General features: G+C 36.0%; 1 pseudogene; it reads right to left on the reverse strand.

The window, feature by feature from the left end:
- Positions 1-5,854: 5,854 nt before the first annotated feature.
- On the reverse strand, positions 5,855-7,145 carry LOC149144913 (uncharacterized; annotated as a pseudogene).
- Between the last annotated feature and the right edge of the window lie 15,606 nt (positions 7,146-22,751).

The raw sequence follows: 22,751 nt of genomic DNA on the forward strand, positions 1-22,751 counted from the left end.
TAAAAAGAAAGAAACTTTACATAAGTTTCTCTCATAAATGGTCTCCAATAAATGACCCTCCATGCTCTTTAAATAGAGATCATGGACCAATCGGATGTTAAGCCATGGATCAAGTATCGGTAATACCAAGGAGAGAATGAACCATCAGATCACTTATATCTAGAACATATCATGACCGTTGGATTGTAAGTTACAAAAAGTACATACTAAAGAAACACACTTTACCTAACTATACACTAGACCAAGTTATACTTAATTATTTCCTATGTTTCGGAATATCCTAACATCCCCCCTTAAGAACAACTTGGGATAGGATTGAAGGATGTATAGAGATGACACAATAGGAGAAGGAAGGAGGCATTAGAGCCTACCCCCCATAATAACAACTTCCTAGACTCCAACCATAAATCGAAGTTTAGTAAACTTCGCCTCTGTGAGATCCTTTGTAAAGATGTTTGTAACTTGATCATCAGTTGAACAATATTGCACTTCAAGAACATGGTCATGAATGAGCTTTCTGATGAAGTGTATGTGTAGTTCAATGTGTTCATTGCGCTGATATTGGATTGGATCATTGAATATTTGAATGGAACTTTGATTATCACACCAAAGTGTAGTCAGATGCTGTTGTTGAAAACCAAACTCTGACAGGATCTGACAAAGCCACAGGGCTTCCATAGTAGCTCCAACGACGCCACGATACTCTGCTTCTATTGAAGAAAGAGAAACGACACTTTGTTTCTTGCAAGCCCATGTAATAGGTCCATAACCAAGAGTGAAGACATAACCTACAGTAAACTTCTGATCATCAAGGTCACTAGCCCAATCAGAATCAGTGAAACCAAGCAATAGAGGAGATACTCCTGCACTGTAATGAATCCCAAACTGAACTATACCTCGAACATAACGAAGTATTCTTTTAGTTGATTTCCAATGACTTTCATTTGGTTTGTGCATAAACTGAGGAACAAGGCCAACAAAAAAGGAAAGGTTAGGACGGGTATGGTTCAGATACAAAAGTTTTCCAACAAGCTGACGGTATAAGGCAACATCAACTTCAGGGGAAGTAAAAGTGACTGAAAGTTTGACTCTAGAATAAAAGGGAGAAGGGGCTAGCTTACAGTCTTCCATGTGAAAGTGGCATAGAAGATCACAGACATACTTGGACTGAGAAAAGGAAATACCTTCTTTGGATTGCAAGACTTGAAGACCAAGAAAATAATGCAAGTGTCCTAATTCTGTCATTTTAAACTTATTTTTAAGGCTAGACTTTACATGGTTTATAAGGTTGGGATCACTACCAGTAAGGATAAGACCATCAACATAAATAACAAGAATGATTAGGGACTTTGCCACTTTCTTGGTGTGGACAATATTGTCAGAATGACACCTAGAAAAACCAATATCTAAAAGAAAGCTATCCATTTTGGCATACCAAGCCTGAGGGGCTTGCTTAAGATCATAAAGGGATTTCTTAAGCTGACATACAGGGCTAGAGTCTTTTTGTATAAAGCCAAGAGGTTGTTCCATCTATATTTCTTCATACAAGTCCCCAAGCAAGAAGACAGATTTAACATCCATATGATGGACTTCCCATTTGAAAGAGGCATTAAGGGAAAGAACAAGGCAAATAGAGTACATTTTGGCAACAGGGGAGAAGGTTTCAATATAGTCAATGCCTTAAACTTGTGAAAAACCCTTAGCAACAAGACGAGCTTTATGTTTATCAACTTTTCCATCTGGTCAAAACTTGGTTCTGTAAACCCATTTGCATCTAACAAGTTTTCGTCCCTTTGGAAGACGAACAAGGTCCCATGTATCATTTGCCAATAATGAACGATATTCTCCATTCATAACTACTTCACAATTTGGATGGCCTGAAGCTTCTGCAAAGGTGTCAGGATCATAATTCACTGAAACTTGAGCCAGTAAAGAAGGGACTCTATCGAACTGAGAACGTGTACGACGCTGATCTGTAGGATCACCTGCAAGAGCGCTTGTTGCATCCCGAGTAGGTGGACCCATTTTCGAAGCTAAGGAGATGAAGGAAGATCCCAAGAAGGTGGGGGAGGATTGTCATCCTTGTTGTCATCATCTGAAGAAGAAATATTTTTAGAAGTAGAAGAGATAGAGAGAGGTGACACATCCGCCGAACTAGGCTCATAGGCCGATATATTTTCATCAAACTTTACTTCTCTTCTAATGATTATATTTTTGGAGTTAGATTGAAGAAGTATATTTCCTTTGACATTTTCAGAATATCCAACAAAAATACATTTTTCACTCTTAGGTTCTAAGGCTTTATGTTTCTCATCTAGAATATGGGCCTATGCTTCACTTCCAAAAACACGAAAGTGACTTACATCTGGTTTAATTGAGCTCCATGCTTCTTCTAGAGTGATATTATCTAAAACCTTAGTAGGAGTGTGATTTACTATGTAATTTGCACAGTTAATTGCTTATGCCCCAAAATTAGGACTAAGTCCTTTAGATTGAAGCATACAATTAGCCATTTCCTTTAAGGTGCGATTCTTCCTTTCAGCTACACTATTTTGCTGTGGTGTATATGGAACAATATGTTGCAATTGAATTCCATGATCAATGCAAAAGTTGATGAATTTGTTGTTAACATATTCTCCGCCATTCTCAGAGCTTAGCTTAAGAATTTGATGTCCATATTGTTTCTCAACAAAGGCCTTAAAGGCCAAGAACATGTTAAAGACTTCACCCTTGAGTTTTAAGAAGTATACTGAAGTGCATCTAGAGAAATCATCAATGAAAGTTAAGAAATACTCGTAACCAAAGAATGAAACAACTGGAAGTGGACCACATAAATCATTATGCACAAGATGTAAAGGGGATAATGCGTGCCAATAGGCACATTTTTCAAAACTACCCCGATGATGTTTTCCGAGTACACATCCAGAACAAACACCATCTCTGCAAGATACCATAGGAAGACCTGTCACCATATTTTCTATACATAAATTTTAAAGGGAGTGATAGTTTAAGTGACAAAATCACTCATGCCAAAGTTTGCTCACTTCATCATTATGAGCAACAAATACCAAGGGAAGAGTTGATGACCCAAAGTTGTCAAACCTATAAACCTTGTAGAATCATCATCAATGCTAGTAGCTAAAATCTGTCTAGGATCTCTTAGGTCCTTAATTACATATCATGAGGTGAAAAGTCGACAGTCTTACCTTCACTTGAATGAGTTATCTGATATATAGATAGAAGGTTGCAGGGTAAGGTAGGAACACATAATACATAATTAAAGTTACCATTGTCTAGATGAATAGTTTCAGACCCTGCAACACTAAGAGATTTATCATCACCAACATATATATTTTTGGTGTTACAACCATTCAAAGAAGAAAACATGGCTTTGTTTTTTTCCATGTGATAAAAAGCTCTAGAATCAATGAGCCACTCATGAGAATGAGAAAAATAAGATACATTTAGTGCATAATTAGATTGAGATGCTTGACCACCACATGAAGAAAGTGTTATTCCTAAATATGAAGTTGAAGTTGAAGAGTGCTCCAAATGGATGTTATGCTTCTTCATTGCTACTTCCAAGGCTTCCATATTCTTAAAGCATTTGGATTCTAAGTGGCCATAACGATTACAAAAGTTGCAATGTTAATCAGTCTTCTTCCCTTTGTTTTATTTTCCTTATCATTTTGTTGGGTTGATTTTTCATTTTGAGACTGAAATTGCTTAGGACCCTTATTTGGTTTATGACCATTTTTTTAGGATGTTGCTTCTTAGGATTGTTTGAACTTGGTTGCTGCTGGGATGCTAAGGCTTTCTTAGAAGAATTTCCAGTATTAATAAGACCAAGATATAAGAGTTTTTCTTGTTTTCTTATTAAATAATCACAAAAGACATCAAAAGAGGGGGACTTGTAGTCTTTTCCTTGAGAAATAAAGGCTTCTCTGGTGGAATGGAAGGTGGAAACAAACACAAAGTAGGTTGGTCCTAACTTAGTAAGAATCGAATAGATAAGGCTACCATCTTCCTTCTTAACCTCAACACCTTCCAAGAGAAATCTAAGGGTCTTGAATTTGGACAAAAAATATTCAATGGAAGAAAAATTATTGGGGTCCAAAGTAAGAAACTCATTTTCGAGTTGATGGGCTCTAATTTCATTTTTAATTCCAAAAACAGTACTGAACTTTTTCATTGCTTCATCGGGGGTATCAATTTTTGCGATATGAACTATCCACTAAATTGTAACCTAAATAAAAGATAAAGTGACTCACTTTTTATAATGGGTGAGAACACTTTTATATAGAGTAACTTTAAACCATAAGTTACATGTACTTTTTGAAAAAGTAAATTGTAACCTAAATAAAAGATAAAGTGACTCACTTTTTATAATGGGTGAGAACACTTTTATATAAAGTAACTTTAAACCATAAGTTACATGTACTTTTTGAAAAAGTAATTCAACAAAAGGAAAGACTTGAACCCAAGACCTTTATTCTCATAAAGTAACTTTAGACCAAGTGAGCCAGTTAAACTTTTTTTTTGGTTGTTAGAGCTTTGGGATGTGTGCTTGTTTGAAAAAACCCTTTTGTTTACAAAAAAAAACAACCACTGAAACCAAACAAACAAGCAAAAGTATGCAAGCCTTGCTTAAAGGTAGATTTGGGGTTAGTCCCCCCGGAAACTAGATATTTTCTTCAATGTTCTTGATTTTTCGAGATCACACTAAGACGCAACGGAAAAGAGCATATGCATGAGAAAAATGCGTTATTTCTGTTTCTGGTTTGCCCAAATCACACAGAGTCGCGGGGCAAAGCGCATACGCAGAAATGAAAGGTATAGATACGGTAACAATTTTTTTATAAATGATTATAAACCGAAATAAATAAAGAGATAAATAACTATAACTATAAATACAGACTATATACCTCCAATTCTTAAAAATGACATAGCTAGGGCTACTAGAACATTTTCGCGTAAAACAAAAGGGGTTTCTCACTAGAACAGATGCTCCTAACACAATAGAGGAGTCCTCTCAACGCGAAAGAGGTCAGAAACAGTGGATCTAGGAAATGATAGTTGGATGCAATTGTATCGGCTTTAGATTTGGATCACCAACGGATGTGGTCCTCAAATGACTCTGATACCATGTAGGAATTTACAGGCTAAATTCCTTAAGTTGAACGGACACTGCTGACAAACAAATCACATATCAGTACACCAATTTTTTTGATGTGGTTAAAACCCTCAAAGAGGGAAACATTCCACAACCCGAGCCATTGCGGCCACTTCAAGCAATATTATTAATAAAAAGAAAGAAAATTTACATAAGCTTATCTCATAAACAGTCTTCGATAAATGACCCTCCATGCTCTTTAAATAGAGATTATGGACCAATCGGGTGTTAAGCCACAGATCAATTATCGGTAATACCAAAGAGAGAATGAATCGTATGATCACTTCATGTCTAAAACATTGTGATTGTGGGATTGTAAATTACAAAAAGTACATAGTAAAGAAACATACTTTACCTAACTATACAATAGAGCAAGTTATACTTAATCATTTGTTATGTGTCGGAATATCCTAACATTTCTGCATTTATCAATTTTGATTATATATATATATATATATATATATAAAATAATGAACAAATAAAAAATAAATACAAATATATATATATATATATATATATATTTGTATTTATTTTTAATTTGTTTATTACGTGGTGTTACTCTTTGAAAAGAACTCTTTCCCATGCCACATGTATCTTTAGTGTACCATTGATTTTTGTGTTAGACCATGACCATTATGATTTTTCACATCTAAACCATCATCTGCGATAATCAGAGATTGGCGTCGAAATTCTATTTGGTGCCTTTCCCCGAATTTCCACATCCCGACCATCATCAAATACCAATTTAATTTGAATCGGTTTCAAATTTTTTTGGATTGTCTTGGGAGAATCTAGGATTGTCTGTTGGGATCTCTACCTGCAGTGGCTTCTCTGAGGCTTCAACCGGATCAAGAGGCGTAGCAGCCAGATGAAAAGTTCCAGTTTGCAATAGAAGTTTTCCTGACATTGGCAGCAAGCCCGCAGACAGCTTGGCATCATGGATACCCATCACCCCTCCTATGTAATTTTGTCTATGGCTTCAACTCTGCAACCATAGCCGGTCATTCTAGTTTTTTGATTCTTGTTCTAAAGACCACATTCTACAGTTCTAATCGTCCAAATGATGGTCAGTTTCGAGGTTCCGTCCCGTCTGACAAAAGGAAGCACAAAATGACTGAAATACATCGGCGTAAAGACATGAATTCTCTCATTTCAATTCTGAAATATTTGCTCCCAGGTGAAAATATTTAGGTATGTATTTGTTTGACCGATCACAAGGGTTTTCCCCAGTAGAGACGTCAACAGTACTCTCTTGGGTTTTAGTTTCATGAGGGTATCCGTCCTGTGAGTTGATTTTGGTAAAATGAAATCATTGAAATATCGCTCCAGTTGCCCAACTCCCATGGTATTTCTCCATTGAAACGGTTATCTGATAGATCAACCTGTATAAGACTTTCGTCGTTCATTGCAAGTTGTTTGGGTATAGGGCCTTCAAACATATTACTGGTAAGGTAGAGGTATGCCAAACTCTGTAGCCTGCCTAAACTTGCTGGCAGTTTTCCATGCAGTTGATTGTGATGGAGATACAAATTTGAGAGGTGACGACAATTCGTTATGGAAGCGGGTATTGTCTCTGATAATTTATTTTCTGCTAACCATAAGCTGAAGAGCGCAGTGAGATTTCCAACATTTGATGGAATTTCTCCAGTCAAGTTGTTTTGGTTCAAGTAAATATCCTCTAACAACGGAAGCCCAAAACTAGAGGGAGGAATGGTTCCGGTGAGAAAGTTAGAATAAAGGGACAAGTATGAGAGATTTGTGAGTCGACCCACCTCCAGGGGAATGGGGCCATGCAGATTGTTCTGGGAGGGATCCAGATATTCGAGCTGTGTGCAATTCCCGAGCTCCCTAGGAATAAGGGCAAATAGAATGTTGGAGCTCAAATACAGTGCCCTCAGTTTTCACAAGAAATGAGTTTCCCTGTGAGATCCAGGACTTTTACTGTGTGGTCTCCATGGCAGGGGACTCGCATCTAGGGCAGAGAATACATGGAGTTCAAGCCAAAGAGATGACTTAATGATGAGGGTGTTTTTGTGAACCATTTTGTTTACAAATATCCTGTATTCCATGGAGGCCCTCGAATGTGTATGGGGAGAGATTTTGCATATTTGCAAATGAAGCATGTGGCGGAATCCATTTTATATCATTACAGACTGAAACTGGTTAATCATGTATGTAAGGTTTACCATGTTCCTTATTTATTCGTTGAACCTTGCAATGAATCCATAGTCCTGTGATTGTTGCAATGATAAAGATGCAATAAATTCATAATACAACTATGGCTGAAGTGGAAGGCATCTGGGGCAGAGACTGCATGGAATTCAAGCCAAAGAGATGGCTTAATAATGAGGGTGTTTTTGTGAGCCAATCTGTTTACAAATATCCTGTTTTCCATGGAGACCCTCGAATGTGCATAGGGAGAGACCTTGCATATTTGCAGATAAAGCATGTAGCGACATCCATTTTATATCGTTACTGAGTAAAATTGTGTTGAATTATCTGAATTTGTCGGTTTAAATTGTTGTGCATTTGTATTTATCATTTTCTAATTTCTATATGTATGAATCATTTTCTAATTTCTAAATTTATGTATGGTATGGCAGATTGATATCATATGACAACTTTTGTGAGTAGAGAATCATGGTGAAAATACAGTTGCCTTGATATTGTTTCCTAGAAAATCACTGAAAATGTAATTGTCTTGTCTGTAGTATTACTTTATGAAGATATATAAATTATATTTTTCTTTTACCTTCATTTTCGTGTTCTCCCTGATAACCGTAACAATTATGTGAAAACAAAGTATATTGATTAAAATCAACGTATCAACCCATGTTTTTTCGTATGATAATTTTATCCATAAATTTACATCTAAATGGGATGAGAAGGCACATCTCAGTTTATAATTAAATAAACTATATAACAAATATTTTTGAAAAGTCTTTAGAAGGTTTTGATGAACAGTTGGCTTTCACTAGGGTTGACAGCAGTGGAACATGCAAACATGATCTATGAAACACATGCCTTGTCTCTAACCATTAGAAAGCAGGTAGCGAGCATTAATGTGGAGAATATTGAGTCTAATAGGTTTCTGCTAACAGACTTTGTCTTCACTGCCCATAATTCCGTGCAGTGCAGCTACCATCCCAACGACATATACATAGTTATAGTCATGTACAGAGTTACTATATCCCTGCATATACATAGTTACCATAGTTACCATCCCATCCCAACGGCATATGTACATAGTTACATTCATATACATGGTTCCATTCATATTTATAGTCACGTTCCGTTCATATACATAGTTACCATATCCTTGCATCCCCAATACTAAGGAGGCACCATGAATGGACGAATATTAATGTTGCATCCTTTTATTTATCTTATTAGTCCCTGCCTGGGACTATTAGCGATCGATCGATCGTTGACCGAGTAGTTTGACCGTTATATTTTTGGTATATTGGCATTTTAACCTAAGTTTATCCAAAGTTTTGGTGCGGAAAAGAATTGGGGTCTTATTATCGGATTCGAGTTGTTTGATGCAAAGGACGGTTGATATGCCGCGCAAGTTGGTTTGTCGTAGGACTCGCCGTACACGTTCTGGTCTGCTCCACAGTCCACCCGCTTAGCAGTCCTGAATATGGCAGTATCCCCCCACTCAGCCCCAAAATCATAAGCTTGTGGATGAAGCTGAAGAGTCTCGATGCTCATTACCGAAGGATCACCATGGCCGGTGCTGTGAAAGCAGACAGTGGCAGCAGTGTCCAAGACAAAAACTGAAGCTTCGACATATACCTGGTCATCGTTCATGCTCCAGCCCAGCTTTAAAGAATAAACATGTGTTCCTTCAATGGAGACGTCAAAGAGCGGCTCGCGGTCGGCCAAAACGTCCTCGTTGAGGCCAAAGAACATTCCAACGGAATAATGGCCGTTCGGTAGACGAGTGACATTGTAGCAGTTCTCGGGACCATCCGAGAGCTTAAAGAAACGGAGTTTCTTGAGCTGAGGAGCGATGTAGCTCGTGGTGGTGACGTTTGCGGACGAGCCGCCTGTGTAACCATAGTCTTTTACCTAGAGCATATTCATCTGGGGGGTATGTGTGTTCTCCCATGAACCGCAGCTGATCCGGATGGCCAACGGCTCTGCAAAACCAAAAATGTTATTATACTCTTCTTTCGACTACTTTGAGAAGTAGAATTTAATCAAAATATGATTTGAATTGTCGAATCTTGAAGCTATCGGCTTCTGAAGTTGAAATTTGAAAACCTTCAAAATATTCTGGAATTTTAACTTAACTGAGATCATGTGGCTTTGAGCTTACCTGCATTCTGTGAAAATGCTGTGTAAATGCTCGTCCACACACAAATACACGCCACTGCGGTCAATCTAAAGCCAACCTTGATTGTTTCCTTCGCCATTTTTCAGTAACGGAACTCGATCACGAAGCCTCTTACGCATGATTAGGATATGGTTCCTTAACAGAGAGCCTAAACTTCATCAAAAATGGAGACATAACGTCAATGAGAACTGCAAAACTCCAAGACGATATCCATGATCTCCACAGGCTGGAATCATGAGGCGTCTTCAGGGGCTCCACAGTAGTCCAAGAACCGCAAGATATTGCAATGATGGCGTTTTCCTGCCTTTTTACAGTCATACAGCGGTAATGTTTGTTGGTTCCCGTGGATCTGTGTTCCCACGCCGATCACGCGTTCGAATCTCATCGCTCGATGTAGTCAACGCCCAAACATTTATGAGAGCTGAAGTGATCGATCTTTAAATGCGAACAATTCGGACGAGAAAATTATTTAGTAGTCCAAAAAGCCCAAAGAAATCTTCAACTCGATAAATTAAGGGCGAAATCATGGCGGGATGTAAGGGAATTAGATTTAATCGTTGCAAGCACGTCTCCATTTCTGTCAACGCTTGCGTTAGTCGGCCTATTCTATTCATGTTTATATCATATATTGTTAAATTTATTTATTTATTTAATAACAATATCTTTTTATTTTCTAAGAGATTTATATTGGTACACGCATATGGATTACTCTTTTGGGATTTTAATCTTAAAAGAGAGAACTTAAATCTAGTTTTTAGTTCTGAATCCAAAGAAGAGCTCTTTGCCTCTGACTAAATTTTTAGATCCGGTTCAAGTGCAAATCAAGCAAATGTCAGAGACTACATGCAGCAAAGTCAAAAGTAAATGGTCCTCATGTTGAATAGGACATCTAAGCAAGCAGCCAAGTCAACAGTAAATGGTCATTCCCCTTCTCGGCAGGGACTTCCGCCACTGTTGTGGCTCTTGTTTAATGAGAAACTAACATCTTTATTTATTTTATTTAATGATAAGTTAACATCTTTATTTATTTTATTTAATGAGAAGCTCGCATATGAAAAAACCATAGAGCTTTGGATTCTACAAAGTCTCTGAAGCTATTGTCTCAAAATAAAAGTCAATGGAGGTAAGAAAAGGATTTGAAGTTCTCTGTCATGCTGACATTCAGATTTCTGTAGGAAGTGGAGTTTCTGAACCTCTAGTCAAGGAAACCTTGGAATCCATTCTACAGGTTTAGGTCTGTATTAATACACAGACATGTTAAAATTGAATTGATTATACTTTCATTTTGGAGGCGTTTATAAATAATATTTAATTATTCGAAAATTTGATTTTATTGTGTAATTTTTACAATTTTAAGAATTGATAATTACTATTTTGAGATTTTAGAAGTCTCTTAACTTATTTAAATGATCCAATCAAACAATGTTTTACTACTGCAACCTGATAATTTACACCAAGTTCAAATAATTTAATTACTGTTTAGACGACCCTCTGATATAAAGATCACACTAATGACACAAAACATTTGTTGGAGGCTCAAATTGTCTCACGTTGGTTAATCTGTGTAATGTTACCATTAAACCTGTCTATTCTAAAAAAATCTTCGCGTCGGCAAACTATAGCAAAGTGGCGAGAGCAAAGGAAAATTTTAAATTTTAAAGTTAACTGGTGCGCATGTTAGGAGGACGATCAAACCATAAGTGTCTCAAACATATATCCAACGGTTTGAGCGACCCCTGCCCCAGTGCAGTTTAATGGGAGGGGGATCTCTCGTTCAAGTGTTTGGTTTTGAATCAATATTTTACACATTGTTTCTGACTTTACCGACTGTAGATGAGACTACGAACCCAAGGAAAAGTTTCGAGGAGAGGTTAAGCTTTTCGTTTATTTATTTAGTTTTCCAGACATTATATATATATGTGTGGATGAGAAGACACATCAACATATAATTTAAAAATATATATAACAAATAATAAACATTATCCATATATTATGTAAATAGTCAAAAGCAAAAAAATGTAAATAATATGTAAAGTCATTTATTATGTCATTGCTGGCCCATTGACATTTATTATCTGGTTGTACCTATTAGTTAGTTTGTATTGCGGAAATTTCTAATTTTTTGCAGTGAATTTTAAGCTTTTGCTTGAAATTTTTGGGTGATGTCAGCCCGTCGCCCTTCAACGATATTGGAGAATTTTCCAGACTAATGTTACTATGTATTTTGAGTTTCCACCAGTGAGATTTTCTAATGTACATTTTTCCTCAAATTTATACATAAACGAACATGTTTGAGCCACAGTTGTGAGAGTATGGTTAAAAAAATTCAAATTAAGAATATCCCTTTCCATGTCAGTTTTTTTGTTTTTTTTGTTTTTTTTTTTTTTTTGGGTGTTTTTGGACTCGAACTAACCTGTACTTGATCTCGGGCCCGACTTTTTAGTCGGCAAGTCAACATTTATGTGGACAAGAATCATAAGGAAAAGGCCAACCTCCGACCCATCTTGGCAAAGGCTGACTTTCAAGCGATCATGAAATTGCAGCTGGCGTTTAAGTTAGTTATTTTTCAATTTTTAAATTTATCAACCATATTCACATTATATTTTTCTTTAAAAGAGATAACAAATTTATATCTTTTAAACATTTTAATAATAAAAATTTATATTCTTTTAAACATTTTAATAGTAGAAATTTATATCTTTTAAACATTTTGATAGTAATTTGTTTAAGTGTTAAATGCATTGTGAGGTCGAGTTTTGATGCTTTGAGTGCAATGTCGTAAGAGTAAATAAGTAGTAACTAACCACAAGTAAGTTGGAAATCAGCCCATCTTTTCATTTCCACAAATCCCGTGAGCAAGGTGCCAACCCTGATTCCATATGGTTTTCCGTAGAGGTTACGATGAATGGGTTAAAATATCATTCATGTTATTTATTTTAACTTTTTACTTATTAAAAAATTGTCATGCTAGTGTTTATAGTTTATAAGTTAATATTGGTAGGAATTTCATATAAAAAGATTCAAAAGATTTTAGTAGGGGGACTTTTATCTTTTGAATTTTATTATAATGTTTTAAACATAGATTTTGTTGTGTTGATTTAGCTACATAATTTATAAAATGAAACATATATTTTTAATCATCAAATCCATTGAAAACTAGATCTATCTATATTATTCATGATAATGTCTTAAAAAAATCTAGCATAGATTTTATTATATTGATTTAGCTACATAATTAATAAAATGAAACATCCCGGATGTGGGTGGTTATACGGCATAGCAGGTTTGTGGCTCGTCATAAGGGCAGGTGTCCGTCCGGACGAGCCACGTATACCAGAAGGATTCGCATTAGTTGTAGCAGCATGCAGCATTTAAGAACGCAGGTAATGGTTCATGGCAGACGAGTCCCTTCGGCATTAACTGCACGTCTTGGTAACTGGAACATGGCGCTTCAAAGACACAGCTTCTCGGACATTCTCCCGCAATTCGCATTTGCTCATGCTTTGGTCCTGAGGGAGGTGTTGGTGGCTCACTGTGTGGGCTCCTGTTCGGGTTCTGAGAGCGGATGTGGAGGTTCTGAGGCAGCGAGGGGGTATTCCTTCAATTCGAGCAATTCGGGGAAGTATGACATCCCTGTCATTCACCCGCAGTCTGGTATAAGGATTGGGAACTCGGCGGTGGTGTATACCTGCTACCCGCAGTCTGGTATAAGGATTGGGAGTCTGGTTCCGAGGGAGGCTACGCAAGAGTATACCTGCTACCCGCCCAATTCAAGGATGCAGCGAGAGCGCCAACGAGGGATCAGTAGGCGCGGGAGTTATAGAGGCAGGGCCTCGTCTCAGAGGCAAGCCCCCTCCCCCTCCTCTTCAATCGAGGTTTCTTCTGAACGCAGACCAACTCGGGGAAGGGCTGTGGGCAGAGGAAGAGCAGCGGAACACCAAGAACGGATGGAATGTGGGCACTCTGAGCATCCAATGGTAAGATACCGCATTCCATGTACACTGTCAAATTCCACTTTCTTTGTAACGGTTTCGGTGGAGCACTGCAGCAATCCTCGGGGTCAAGAAGAGGCTCCTCATGCCAGCCCTACGCGGTTTCCTGGGTTGGCTCCCACAGTTGATATGCAACTTCCCACCATTGACATGCTGCGCCCTGTTCAAGATAGCTTCTCCCCAGATCCTGGGGCAGGCCCAAGTGAACCTGTGCTGCGCAACGTTCCCACCGAACCGGACATCCACCAGCCTCCCAGATGCAAAATGGAGGACGACCCGCACACCACAGAAGATGAATAGTTCGCCCAGCATTTCGCTACAGGTTTCTAAGCAAGGAATTTTTTCACTGTCTGCTCTCACCGCTATCTTATATGTGTCTGTTCTATGTCATTATATAATTCTGTCCTTCTCTGTTACAGTGTCGGCTATCTATAGCTGTGTCAGACTCCATGTGTTTCAGTCTCGGCCAAATATGTATGTCGGTCTCATGAATGTCGATTTGGTTCAAGTGTCAGTCTTTTGTAATTCTGGAGATGATTATTCCTGAGCTTACTGTCAGTCCTACGACAGGAATCACAGGGCTTCGGCTCTGTTGTAATACTGCTGATGTAATTTTTGCTTTTTGTAATATAATAGCTTAGTCTTATTCAGAAGAAGAAAAAAAAATAAAAAAAAATAAAAAAAATTATAAAATGAAACATATATTTTTAATCATTAAGGCCATTAAAAACTAAATCCATTTATATTATTCATGATAGTGGTTTAAAAAAATCTGCATAAAATAACTAAATTATATGAAAAAATAGCATTTAGGACATTCGAAGGATCAAAGGGATATGGTTGAGTGAAGATCAGTCTCCAACTACAGTTCGCTGAGATTTCTTAGACTTGGAGCCTTACATGAGGTGCATGGCCAATGTAAGAAAATATTTGAAAAGTTGATTTTTTTCAAGCAGAAATTTCTCATCTCCCTTTCAATGTGACAACCCAGAACATTTATCAATTGTAATTCAGACAAGTTCACTTCAAATAGTAATCCCAACGTTTTCTTTCCATCTCAATTTACTTGGAATAACTAGAATTCTATCTCATGTGCAGTGTTATTACTTTTTATACAATCATTACATATAATTAATTGCATAATTTGCAGATGCCTTCGAGTCTTAGACACATCGAGTTCGAATTTGACAGAAAGTGTATAAATCCCTATGACTCTGAAATCTCTTCCAATGGTCTTGGACAACCCAAAAATCTGCGAGTATTGAGATTGAGGTTTGCATAATTGAAAAAATTGCTTCAAGAGCTAGGTGATATGGTAAATAGTTTGCAGGAAATAGACCTTTCAAGTTTCCAATATCTATAGGAGTTATTGGGATCAATTTCAATGCTTCGATCTTTAAGAGTATTGAGAATGGAAGTGTCAAAAAAAAATCATGATTCCCAAAAGAAGTTAAACAAGGATAAGCAAAGGAAACTCTAATCACCTTAAGAGCAAGTGGTAAAAGAATGTAAGCTTTTGATCAAGTGAGAAAGTTCAATATCGAAAAAAAAACATATTTTTGATGAAATATTTGTTATTGAAACTTGAAAGAGCATCTTTGAAGATGGAGAGACAATCTATGTTGGAAAGGTTATAGAATCGGTAAATTTGGCATAATCTAAGTGATTTCTCTTATCTTCTAGCTTTGAATGACATTTTGTTTACTAATTTTTATATTCAGTGATCTTCTATATGTCACGATTCTTCTCAAATTTATGCCTTACGGCGTTTCCTTTGCAACATCTTGGTGCAATTGCTAGTTAATTTTGACTTTAATTTTTTTTATTTGATTTTTCCATTTGCTGTAGATTTTTTTTGTTAAATCTTGACCTGCTTTATTCCTTTAATTTTGTCCTCTCTTTATTATCCTAAAATTCGTTGGCCTTTTCTTTCATTTTTTAGTTTATTTTTACAATATAAAAATATATTAATAAATTAAATAAATAGATAAATAAATAATATAATAGGAATAACAATAATAATTATTTCTAAAAATGATTCCTTGTTAATAAATATTCTTGGTAAAAAATAAACGTTGTAATCTATCACTTAGAATTAAGTTTCTCTGCATCGCACCTTATTTAATCGGATGCCATGATTTGATTCTCCATCTCTTCCTAAAGATGAACCACACTCCTCATGTGATTTCTACCAAAAGTAAATATTCAAGACATGGATCACAGAACATTGACTTTGAATAATAAAAAATAATAACGTAATTTTTTTATTTTAATATAAGGTTATTTTTATTTTATCTCAAATTTACCTTGAATACCCAACAAAAATTGATTAAAAAAATAATAGCATAGAATTGTTATTTTAATATAGGGTTATTTTATTTTATTTTATTTTGACCAAGTCAAAATGTTTAGAGAACATTACATCTCTTGCATAATATTTTCATTTTGAAATGAGTTATGGTTTTTTGGCATCTAATATTGATAATAAGCCATGGTATTGGCCCAAATGCCTATTTACAAAGTCTATTTATAAGTTAATAATGTGCATGGCAAAATGGGTTGAATATCCATGATTATGAATCTTGTTATATTGTAAGCGTTAATTTTTAATGGCTTATTGGATAAATCCATATATTTTTCCTTTTAGATTTAATTTGAAAAATGTTATTAAAAAAATAAAATAAAATATTTATAAAATATTTTGATTTTGAAATGAGTTATGGCTTTTGGCCATTTTGTATTCATGACAAGCCACCGTATTGGCCCATGATATTGTAATAGAGCCTATTTATTAGCTAATAATATCCATGGTAAACTATGATGAATATCAATACTTATGAATCTTGTCATATTATAAATGTATTGTAAGTATTAAATTTTTATGTGCTTATTAATTAAATTTAAATATGGCTACATCATTATTTTACATTGATACATCTTCCCGATACCTTTTTGCTTTTAGATTAGATTTTAAAACTTTTATATAATTAAATTAAAATAAAATATTTAAAAAATGTTGACATACAATCTTTTTTACATTGAATCTAATACCTACACATTTGTTCTCTCTGTACAATTATGATTATTGGGCATGTGGTATTGTAACAAATTATATTCACAAGTTCATAATATCAATGGTTAAGTGGGGGTGAATATCCATGTTAAGAATCTTGTCATATTGTTATAAAATATTTTGAGTTTGAAATAAGTTATGTTTTTTTTTGGCATGTGGTATTGGTCCATGATATTGTAAAAAAGCTTATTTACAAGTTAATAACATCCATTGTAAAGTGGGGGTGAAATTCCATGGCTAAAAATCTTGTCATATTGTTATAAAATGTTTTGAATGTGAAATAGGTTAAGTTTTTTGAGATGTTGTGGTATTGATAAGCAGTATTGGCCTATGGTGTTGTAACAAAGTCCATTTATAAGTTAATAATATCCATGGTAAAGTGGTGGTGAATATCCATGGTTAATAATCTTGTTATATTCTTATAATATATTTTGGTTGTGAAATAAGTTATGGTTTTTTGGCATGTGGTATTGATAAGCCATGGTATTAGCCCATGGTATTGTAACAAATCATATTCACAAATTAATAACAAAACAAAAATATAACAAATTGAATACTATTATTTTTATTACTTTAACTTTTTATTATTAATTGACCTAGGCCCCTTACCCCTTTTAACTTATTATTTTTTAATTGATTCCACATTTTAAATTGTTTACATACTTTCATTACACCTACACATCTACCCGGGTTGTAGAGCATCTCTTGACACAATTATGGTATGGAGGGGAGAAGACTTCATGGACAAGTGTCATGGTCAAATGACCAACATGATGGATATCCACATCTTGAGTGTATAAATGCCAGGAAGTAGCGATTGTGGATGCATGAGTTATTGACTTGGCCTTTGTTTTTCCACCCCTCTTGAATGTTTCTTTGTATTACTACTTGTAGCTCAAAGGGTTAAAACTTGCTTTATATGATGTATAACAATCGTATTACCCCTTAATGATGAGGAAACTCATTTCCCAATAGGGTTGGGACATACAAGGGTCCCTTTTATGATGTGTAGGAGAAACATGTGCTTAGGAACTGGGTAACGACCATAATGAGTGAGGTAGAGCTCATGTTAGATTTTTACCCACATGCTAATGCGTATGTCCTAGCCATCTTTTTTATTTTATTTATTTATTTATTATTATGGCCATTATATGTGCTCTTTCCTTTTCTTCTAATTGCATCAACCTCACAGGAGAAAGTTGTAGGCCCTACCCAGGTATGTGGATGCATGGATGCTAAATCCCAAAGAGTCAATGGTCATTTGAACTTGAAGAACAGAGGCAGAATATGGGTTTGTAATGTAAGATGGAAAGTGGTAAGTATGGAATAGGGATAGATGGAACATGCTATCTCAATTAAGACTTCCCAAGTAGTGCAACTCTTATACCCATTGGGTCATTAGGGGAGGTCCCACATGAATAGGATCAAAGATTAACCCCCCATTTAAGGTGAGGGATCATGATCATGGACAAAACTCCTCCTTCTTCTAATTCACCCCATAATGCATATCAAAAGCCCAAATACGAACAAGCATAAGCACCCAATTAAAAAAATGAAAAAAATACATTTTGATCAGAAGCCTACCGTCATCCATGTGTTGTCATTGAATGGGTGAGAAGGTATATGACTGATGCAGAGGACAGTGATATAATGGCACATTGTCATTGGCTAAGTGGTGGTTGTCAAGGGCTCCTGGCTAGCCAGCTCGATGTGTAGAATGGTAGAAAAAAATTCTCCTATGGGGTCACCCACTTTTGGTGGGTAACAGTTCTCAAACTTTGACTCTATAATTAAATCAAAAAATATCGATGTAGGTTTACCTCCAAAATTTCCCATTATATTTTGGGTGTATTACTTTTTGAAGAAATTGGGAATACCTTGGGAAATAACTTAAAAATAGATCTTGAACAATTTAAGTTAGGGTTTCTTCATATATGTTTAAGTATGTGTAAAGATTGATATTATCTATGGTTTATAGGATAAGATGTTACTACATAATTTTTTTTATAGATAAACTAAGTTTTAGATTATAAGAATACAACTTTTCAATGTTTGATCTGCAAACAAAATGAACAACCTCAATATTGTTATCTCCATGCACAAGGTGACTAAAAAGTGAACCAAGAACATAAATCAAACTAAAAAAGCTAACAATCCTATGAGCAACCATACTCAAATGATGAAGATGACTAAAACATTAAAAATAATGAATAAATTTCAAAGAAGGTTAATCAAGTCTCCTAAGAGGTTAGAGAAGAAGACAAGAAAAGCAGAACTCTCCCTACCAAGTGTGGTAATTGAAAAATGAAGCCAACTAAGAGGAATGAACAGACTTCATGAATATGAAAACTTGGATTTTGATAAATAATTGATACTTCATGTGGTAGTTGAAAAATGAAGCCAATTGAGAGGAATGAAGAGACTTCATGAATAAGAAAGCTTGGATTTTGATAAATAAGTGATACTTCATACGAATCCTAGAAATCCAAAGTTTGAAATATGATAATAATAATATTAAACTTGGATTCTGATAAATAATTGGTACTCATATGTTTTTTTTAAGATCGCGCCCTAAGCAGGACATAAAATTAGTGTATGAGACCCCCTTGTTTATAGGACAAGGAACCCGCCTTTCACTACTATACTCTAGGGAGGTGTATATACTCAACTCATCTCTAGATTCAATCTATGACCTCTTAACATAAAACACATGCTCTTAACCATTAAATCCATTATAGTAAGTCAAGTAAAATCCTCTCTAAATGACTAATATGACATTAAAAAAAAAAACAAGACTAAGTATTAGTTCCCTATTGAATAAAAAAGCACATTTTTCTAAAGATAATAATGATTTTTTATTATTATTATTTTTTTCTAAATAAAAATAAATAACTTAAATCAACTCCACATTAGCATCTCTATGTCTTTTATCTCTTGGATAAATATTCGTTAACCAAATTTTACAAAATTTATTATACCCACTCTCTAATGAGACGAGATCTGCAATTAAGATCATCGAGAAACAAATATGAGGTAAGTTTTTTGTGTCATTTAAGCATATTACATTGGAATACCCTTGAGTTTTTCATGGATTATGTTTTGTTTTGAGTCGTGTACAAATGACTCCAGAGGGCTTAACCCCATTTTTCAAAATTGAAAAATGGTTTTATGAAGTTTTACCTCTAATGTGATTAACTTATGAACAGTCATTAAGCACTCCATAAGTTACTGGCTCTCTTTCGTCACTGTAATTTTTAATGTTGGTCGCTTTAAACAAAAGTGTTTAAGAGTCAATTGACTGCATTTCTAAGTAGTTGGGAGGGTTTAATAACCTTTCCATCCAGTTCATGTCTATGTCTATTTCATTGAGAGTGGCCTTTGTACTAATTAGAATTAGAGTAGATTTTGTAATGGTTATCTTAACTATATAACTCTTCCTTCATTATTGCTATACCAGGCTTATCGTAACTAGATAAACTCTTCCTTAATTATTGCTATACCATGACTATATAAACTCTCTCTTCTTTGATTATTTCTAACAACAAAAAAAGTAACTAGCAATTGCACCGAGAGGTGCAAAGGAACGTCGATAAGAGGAGTGGGGGAATGTGGAAGGCAATAATCAAGTAAAATATATGGACAATGAAATACAATCAAAATTTGAATTTCTATATATCTTCTAAAAAATGTAGTAGTAGGTTAAATTTAAGACGAAACTTACACTTAAAGATAGAACACTTGGAAAATGAGCACCAACATTCTATGGACCTTATGAGATCAATTGGCACATTAGACAAGTGACCTACAAATTGGCTCTTCCATCCCTCTCTAAGATTCATAAAGTATTTCTAGTATCTTATCTAAAGAAAATCATGGGATCCAAGTGCAAGGTGCAAACTAGAGTATGAGAACTTGATTAATAACACTCCATTTGGTTTTAATTGAGAGTAGTATTGGATACCAAATAAAGTCAATTACGCCAACACATGATCCATGAGGTACTAATCCATTAGAAGTCATGCAATTTGAATATGCCACATGGGAAATAACCACAATTATATAACAATTTACTCATCTTTAGCCTTAAGGATAACATCACTTTTGAAGGGGTAGGGCATGTTAGGGTCCTATCCTGACCTCCCTTCTAAGTTATGTAGGAGTTAGTCAATTATTGTATGCAACAATCCTATTTGAATATGTTAATTTTAGGTATGTTCTATGCTAGAGCAATTTATTTCAATTTTCACATTTAGCTCAATATCTTTTCCAGATTAGTAATCACATCAGCATTAAAGTAAACTGCAAATAGAACATAAATATAAATCGCAGAAGACAAGCCAAGACAAGAGGACACAAGATGTGGCGCTAGCCAGGGAAAAACCCCAATGTGGGGGAACCCTTAATTAATTCTTCTTATATGTTCTTCAATAGTTCAGCACAGAGAGAGAGATAGTACATTTACAATAGAAGTCAACATTTTGACTTATCTAGATAAGAGCATAGAACATCTCTAAGAAGATGATACATGAGATCAGTTGAAGACATGCTACTTCAATTGATTCTCCAAGGTGACTCCTTCACCTATTGTTGTGCTGCATTTCGTTATCATGTTGCACCTCACCGCGCTGCACCATGCTACACCCATCATCACTATGCTGCATCTCATCACGCTTCATTAATCATGACTTTACCTATCACTGTACTGTATTATGTGCCATTCCTACACCATGTTGCCATCCTGACCTATGTGTTGGCTGCATCTTGCTTGCTTGTTGTCCCTAGCATGCTTGTTGTCCTTAGCATGCTTGCTGTTGCATGCTAGTTGTCCCTTACATGCTAGCTGTAACATTGCATGCTTGGTGTATTTGCTGTTAAGTATCATACAACTGTCCCAACGTTAGTTAGTTGTCCCTTGCATGCTGCTCTCCTTCGGAGACAGATGCTCTAGCTGTTCCAGTAGTTCCCGACAGTTTCGGGCAGTTCTGGCTGTTCCCGGCAGTTCCGACAGTTCCTGGTAGTTCCGGTAGTTTCGGCAGTTCCGACTTTTTCGACTTTTTTGGCAGTTTCGTCTTTTCTTGCTTTTCTGGCAGTTTCGACAGTTCCGGCGTTTCAGGCATTTCGGCTTTTTCGGCTTTTTCGGCAGTTTCAGAAGTTCTGGCTTTTCCGGATTTTCCAGCAGTTCCGACAGTTTCGGCGTTTCTGACTTTTCCGGCAGTTCTAAATTTTCCGGCTTTTTCGGATTTTCCGGCGTTTTAGGCAATTCCGACAGTTCCGACTTTTCTAGATTTTTTGGTAGTTCCGGCTTTTACGGCAGTTTCGGATTTTTTGGCTTTTCTGGCAGTTCTGGCTTTCTGCCCTCTGGATTAGGGCAACGTTATCCCTTAGGATCTCTCCTCCTATTAAGACCCAAAGACAAGTAGAGAGAGGAAGAGATCCCAAGTGTGTGTTGAAATGACTTAAAGGCCACCTCTATTTATACTAAAACGTTGAGCACATGTGGGATTTATTTGGTTGCTGGCCAACCTTGACGAATTGTCTTATAACACAAATAAATTTATAACTCCATGAATACTTATCGGAATCGGATGATCTTTAGATCAATCCTACACCTCTCGATGAGAGGGATCCAAGAAAAATATTAGCTGCCATAAATAAGATGACCCACATGGAGTTTGGCCCTAGTTTCCAATTTTAACACTCCCTATCAACTAGGGAGAACTCCATCCATTGATCCATATGTTTGACTGTACTATCTCTACCATCAGTGCCCTGCACTGCTCTGCTCTGTTGAGCTCTACTTTGCTATGCTCTGATCTGCTGAGCTCTGCTTTGCTCTGCTCTGCTAAACCATGAAGAAGAAGAATTGATCGAGAATGTCTCATACCATTCTTTACTGACCCGAAGTCAGTTTCATCTGAAGAGAGTGTGTCACATCACTCTTACTGACCCGAAGTCAGTTTTATTGATCCCAGATCAATATCACAAGAGAGTGTCTCAAACCACTCATACTGATCCCAGATCAGTTTCATTGATCCCAGATCAATGGAGGTCATCCTAGCATAGGGAGTACGATAGATATAGCGATGCGTCCATCGTTAGTACTACTATGGTCCCTATCCTCATTTCCCTGCTCATTGATCAGATGAGAGGTACTTCCCATGAGTCTCAAAC

The sequence above is a fragment of the Pinus tabuliformis genome, chromosome X (genome assembly GCF_031772625.1).
Source record: "Pinus tabuliformis cultivar Carrire ecotype Pingquan chromosome X, CPIR1, whole genome shotgun sequence".
In the NCBI taxonomy this organism is placed as follows: domain Eukaryota; kingdom Viridiplantae; phylum Streptophyta; class Pinopsida; order Pinales; family Pinaceae; genus Pinus; species Pinus tabuliformis.